Source organism: Orycteropus afer, unplaced genomic scaffold, assembly GCF_000298275.1.
Source record: "Orycteropus afer afer isolate SDZICR_OR568_19922 unplaced genomic scaffold, OryAfe1.0 scaffold00120, whole genome shotgun sequence".
In the NCBI taxonomy this organism is placed as follows: Eukaryota; Metazoa; Chordata; class Mammalia; order Tubulidentata; family Orycteropodidae; genus Orycteropus; species Orycteropus afer.
The window spans coordinates 9045073-9052184 of record NW_006921707.1 but is presented as its reverse complement, the minus strand read 5'-3'; positions in this window follow the sequence as shown (position 1 = coordinate 9052184).

The window sequence follows — 7112 nt, the reverse complement described above, 5'->3', positions numbered from 1 at the left end:
CGCTATGAGTCAGGTCCGACTTGATGGCACATAACAACAACAACAACAAGATCCATAGATGCAGAATAACTGTTGCTAACTAACCACCCTTTAAAAAATGATTTAGGAGCTCTGGTGGCATAGTGCCTAAGGCATTTGACTGCTAACCAGAACACTGGTGGTTCAAACCCACCAGCCACTCCTTGGAAGGAAGATGGGTCAATCTACTTCTTTAGTGATATCACCTCCAAAACCCAAGGAGAGGTTGCTATGAATCAGATCTGACTCAACAGCAGTGAATTTGGTTTTTTTGTTTTGTTTTGTTTTGTTTTGTTTTCATGATGAGTGGTATATTTTCTTTTAGAAGTGAATAGACAAGAATGATCTTATTCAATTTTACCAAGTTCTACTTTATGAAAGACAACAAAAAAATAAGGATATTGAATGTAAAGTGAATCTATTCAACCAAATGAAGTTGAAAACAGGTTCAAGTTAAGCAGTTATACTGAGAACAAATAGTTGAATTTAATTAAATGCTATTTAAATAGGAAATATTTGCTATTGAAATAGGGAAAAAAATAATGTGCATAAAAACAATATGGGAAAAAATCTCTGCCAAAGTAACAAAAGATAAAAATTTAGAATACTTAATTATTTTAAATATCATATTTTTATTTATTTTATTTTATAATTCTTATTGTGATTTGGGTGAAAGTTTACAGACCAAATTCATTTTCCATACAACAGTTCATACACATTTTGTTTCATGACATTGACTGCAAATCCCCATAATGTAACAGCTTTCTTCCCACTTCCTCTCCATAGTTAACTTTTCCCTGTTTCCTTCCTTCCCATGTACTCCCATCCCCACTGCCCGAGTTGTCTCCCTGTGCAAACATTGCCCTCTTGTTCTCTGAGGATTGATCACTCAGAGGAGTGTATCTACCTAATGTAAATATTCACCCCAATATGCCTGTCTATTGTTTGTTTGGAAGCCATAGGAGTGAGTTCAGTTCCAGACCTGAAGGGTAAGTAGGGACCATAGCCTCAGGGGTCTCACCAGGCTCTATCAGACCAGCAAACCTGGTCTTTTTTTTTTTTATGATTTTGAATTTTGTTCTACATTGTTCTCCCACTCTATCCGGGATCTTCTGCACCGATCCCCTCCAAGCAGTGAACAGTTGTACCCAGGTACCATCTAGTTCTTCTGGTCTCATGGTCATATAGGGTGAGGATCACATAGTCTACTACTCCCTGGGACTAATTGTTTCCATGTGTCTTTTGTTTCCTTCACTCTTCCTTGCTCTGGATGAGAAGAGACCCGTTGTTGCATCTAGATGCCACTGGCAAGCTTTTAAGATCCCAGTGGCCACTTGCCAAAGTAGGAGCTGGAACAATGTTTTTGTATAGTATGTTATGTCAATTGAACTTGATGTCCTCTATGACCATGGTCCCTAGCCCACAGGTCCAACTACTCACTCTTTCAGAGTAGCTGGCTATGGCTAAGGAGTCACTACAACTTTGTCCCTTGTCAGCTCTACTATACACCTAAACGTTCTTCCAGGACATAGAAATGTGTTTGTAGAAATGTCATCTGCCAACCCTATTCTTAAAGCATTTGTGGAAACTATTGTTTTGGGGAATGATCAGCTCAAGCATACCAAGAATTGTGAGCATGGCTCAGGAACGGACAGTGTTTTGTTCTACTATGAGTTTAACTATGAGTTGGAGCCAACTTGACAGCACCTAACAACAACAACAACATATTTTTGGAGTCTATTATTAATTGCATTCAATAGTCAATCCAATCTTTGAAAATTGGCTTAGAATGTTATTTTTATTTCTGATATATATGATGAGAGAGAAAGACAGATCCTCATCTATTTAGTCCAAAGATCTTAAAAAAATATTCCCAGCAAATTAAAATCATTTTTTCCTACATATCTACTAATAGATGCTGTTTGTTATTACTATTATTGTAAGATTGTGTATACGATAGTATCTACCTTTATTGTCTTTTACTCTTGTGCTACGCCTCCCAGTGATTTCCAAATGAAAATTTCTAAAGCGATTTAAGTGACATATTCTCTTGCTACCAAAAACCAAACTCACTGCCGTAGAGTTGGATATGACTCCTAGCGACCCCTCCTTGAGTTTCCGAGGCAGTATCACTATGGAAGTAGATTGCTCAATCTTCTTTCCAAGGAGTGGCTGGTGGGATTGAACCTCCAGCCTTCTGGTTAGCAGTCAAATGCCTTAGGCACTGTAGTTCTCTTGCTACAGCATAGATATATTCATCTTTTCAGATATTTGTTTGTCCCTGAACATTGATACAATCCTACACACAGAACTGTGTTGACCTGCTTCTTTATATGGTTCCTATTTAACTTGCTCTTGTTGTTAGGTGCTGGCAAGTTGGCTCTGACTCACAACGACCCTGTGTACAACAGAACAAAATGCTGCCCGGTCCTGCACCAGCCTCACAATCCTTGCTGTATCTGAGCACATCACTGTGTCAATCCATCTCACTGAGTGCATGATATCCTTCTCCAAGGAATGGTCCCTTCTGACAACATGACCAAAATAGGTAAAAGAAAGTCTAGCCATTCTCACTTCCAAGGAACATTCTGGCTGAACTTCTTCCAGGAAAGATTTGTTAGTTCTTCTGGCAGTCCATGGTATTTTCCGTATTTTTTGCCAATACCACAACTCAAAAGCATAAACTCTTCTTCAGTCTCTTTATTCATTGTCTAGCGTTCACATGCATATGAGGCTATTGAAAATGCCATGGCTTGAGTGAAGTGTACCTTAGTCTTCAAAGAGGAGCTCTGGTAGCATAGTGCCTAAGGCACTTGACCAGAAAGCTGGAAGTTCAAATCCACCAGCCACTCCTCAGAAGGAAGGTGGGCAATCTACTTCTGTAGTGATATCACCTCAGAAACTCAAAGAGGGGTCGCTATGAGTCAGGTCTGACTTAATGACACATAACAACAACAACAGTCTTCAAAGAGACATCTCTGCTCTTCAGCACTTTAAAGAAGTCTTTTGCAACAGATTTGCCCAGTGCAATACTTGGCCTGATTTCCTGACTGCTGTTTAACCTGCCAGTATGGATTATACCTCAATATAAAGAAAATAAAAATCCTCACAACTGGAGCAATAAATAGCATCATGATAAATGGAGAATAGATTGAAGTTGTCAAAGATTTCATATTACTTGGTTCTACAATCAATGCCAATGGAAGCAGCAGTCAAGACCTCAAAAGACATATTGCATTGGGCAAATCTGTTGTAAAAGACATCTTTCAAGTCTTTTTCCTCTTTGACACAAGAGACAGAAAGAGAGAGCTGTAACACTTTGCTGGGACAGTGGCAGCAGAGGCAGCAGAAACAAGAGACCTGCATGAGACAGAGCAGAGGGTTTCTTGGCCCATTGACAAAGAAGGCTGAGTGTGTTTGGAAAGGAGGCTTGCTAGTGGAATGGGGTAAACCTATCAGCAGAGCTAAAAGAGCTTGTAACACTTACCCCCCAGCAGGGCAGAGGCCAGGCTGAGAGGCTAAGGGCCAAATAGAGGTGTGCCTCCAGACTTGGCCATGGAGAGGCTTACCTGATCAAAGAATTGTATCCTGAGCACCTGAACCTGAATTGTAACCTGTTGCTTCCCTTATAAAACCCTGTAATAGTGAATATTGTCTATGAGTTCTGTGTGACCATTGCAACAAATTATTGAACCCAGCAGAAAGGCAGAGAGTGCCATGGGAGGGACAGTTGATATCAGAAATGGTATAAAGGAGTTTGAATTAGGGATTTTGGTGCTCTGGACAGCTCACTGAGTCAGGAACAAAATAATAAGATTAATGCATGATCAGAACTCATACAAAAATAGCAGTTAAAAGTGCAGAAAATGAGTACCAAAATGCAGAAGATGAGTACCAAAATGACAGAATTACATAACACAATAGAAGTACAAAAGAGTAGGTTAGAACTGGCTGAAGAACACATATCCCAACTAGAAGACAAATCCCTGGACACTAGCTTGTATGAAGAAAAATCAGAACAAAGATTTAAGATAAAAAAAGAGTACCTAAGAATTATATGCAATGACATGAGCAAAAACAACTTAAGACCCATTGGAATTCTAGAACAAGAAGAGGTGAAAAAAACCACCAAGAAAATTGTGGAAGACCTGCTAACAGAAAACTTCCCCTATATCATAAAGGAAGAAGAAAAGATATTTGTCCAAGAAGCTCATAGAACCCCACACAAGATAGATCCCAAGAGAAAAACACCAAGGCATATTATAATCAAACTCTCCAAAACCAAAGACAAAGAAAAAATTTTGAGAGCTGCCTGGGACAAAAGAAATATTACTTATAATAATCAAACAGTTAGGCTGAGCTCGGATTACTCAGCAGAAACTATGCAGGCAAGAAGACAATGGGAGAGACAGTATATATAAAACACTGAAGGTGAACTTCCAACCAAGAATCCTATATCCAGCCAAATTATCCATCAAATATGAGGGCAAAATCAAGGCATTCTCAGACAAAAAGAAATCAAGGGATTTTTGTGAAGACCAGACCAATCCTACGAGAAATGCTCAAGGAAGTTCTTCCAATAGAGAACCCACAACAGAGATCAACAAAACCAGCATATGTGGCATCAACACTAAAACCAAATCAGAAATAGATACTCAAAATAAGATCATAAAACATTGTACTTTTAAAACTAAGGAAGTCAATTACCACACACAACAGCAACTAACCTATCAGAGAGAATAAAACTTCTAGGTATAGACTTTCAAATGGGGAGGAAAACAGGACAATGTCTTCACAGTATGCACTGTTCTAAAAACGTAGAGACAAGAATATACTCCAAGATAACCACAGAGAAAAGTAACGATCCTTCTAAGCAAATCCAGAAGGAAGGAAAACATATGGGTTTAATAAGCACAAAACCAACTATAAAGAAGAAAAGGGAGAAAGCATTAGCCAACAAACCGAACTCAGCACAGAAAAGTATATGGACCAAAGAAACACCAACAACACAACAAAAAAACACAATAGAATGATAGCAATCAATTCATACTTATCACTAATTACACTCAATGTGAATGGACTAAAAGCACTTATCTAGAGAAAAAGAGTGGCATACTGGATAAGAAAGAAATCCATCGATATGTTGCCTACAAGAGACCCACCTTAGACACAAAGATAAAAACAAATTAAGAGTTAAGGGATGGATAAAAACATACCAAGCCAATGGAAACCAAAAAAGAGTAGGAGTAGAAATATTGATTTCTGATGAAATAGACATTAAGGTGAAAAACATCATAAGAGATAAGGCGAGACATTATATGATGCTGAAAGGGTCAATTGACAAAGAAAATGTTACAATAATAAATATTTATGCACCCAATGAAAATGCTCCAAAATACATGAAGCAAATATTAACTGAATTAAAAGGGATAATAGACAACCCTACAAAAGTAGTAGGAGACTTTAACACACCACTTTCAAAGAAGGACAGGTCAAATGGAAAAAACTCAACAAGGATACAGAAGAACTCAACAATACAATCAACCAACTCAGCCTCATGGACATATACAGAGCATTTCACCCAACAAAAGCACAATGCACATTCTTCTCCAGTGCACATGGATCCTTCTCCAGAATAGACCATATGTTAGGACATAAAACAAGCCTCAATAAATTCAAAAGCATTGAAATAATGCAAAGCATTTTCTCAGATCACAATCCTATAAAATTAGAAATTAATAATGAGAAGAGCAAGGGAAAAGCATCAAACATATGGAAGTTGAGCAACTCACTGCTCAAAAACTACTGGGTAACAGAACAGATAAAAACTGCAATAAAAAAATTCCTAGAAACAAATGAGAATGAAGATACATCATACCACAACCTATGGGACACAATTAAAGCAGTTCTCAGAGGACAGTTTATAGCAATAAATGCATACATCAAAAAAGAGGAAAGAAACAAAATCAACACTCTAACTTATCAACGAGTCAGCTGCAAGGAACCAGGTGAGTAGAGAGAACCCAGGCACACCCAAAGCAGCAGGATGGGAGATGGGAGAAAGGAGATTAAAAGCCAGGAACCCAGACAGAGGAGCAGTCAGCCATAGGGATCCAGGTGAGAGGAGGGAACTCAGGCACATCCAAAGCAGCAGGGTATGAGAGCAGAGAAAGGGGATTAAAAGGCCAGGAACTCAGAGTGAGGAGGAGTCAGTCACAGGGACCCAGGTAAGGGTGGTATGAGAGGTTTCCAACAGGGAGACAAACCTGTCTGTCGGTTTGTCCTACCGTGGTGATGTGTTGATGTGAGTTTTGAGGCTGAGCCACTGGTGTTTTAAACCCATTGGGATGCACTTGGGGCACAGGTATCAGCCTAGCTTACACACTGAGACAGACTAGGAAGAAGGAAGAGGCCATCCACTTCTCAAAGAATTGGACAGGGAAAACCTTATGAATAGCAAAGAAACACTGTTTGATACATTACCCCACAACTTTATGAATAGCCTGGTTAGGTTAGAAGGCTCTCAAAATAGGACTGGGAAAGAGCTGCATCATTGGAGTAAACCCAGCCTTACTCATATGGATAAGGTAAAGCTGTTGAAACTTCCATTTGCTGATGTAGCAGCACTCAAATTGAAGAGAAACAGCTGCAGACATCCATTAATCATTGGAACATGGAACGTATGAAGTATGAATCTAGGAAAATTGGAAGTTCTCAAAAATGAAATGGAATACATAAAGATTGATATCCTCAGCATTAGTGAGCTGAAATGGACTGGTTTTGGCCATTTTGATCAGACAAGCATGTGACCTACTATGCCAGGAATGACAGTTTGAAGAGGAATGGTGTGGCATTCATCACCACAAAGGATGTTTCAAGATCTGTCCTGAAGTACAATGATGCCAGTTATAGGATAATATCTATATGCCTACAAGGAAGGCCCGTTAATATGACTATTATTCAAATTTATGCCCCAACCACCAAAGCCAAAGATGAGGAAATTGAAGAATTTTATCAACTTCTGTAGTCTGAAATTGACTCAACATGCAATCAGGATGTGTTAATTATCACTGGTGACTGGAATGCAAAAGTTG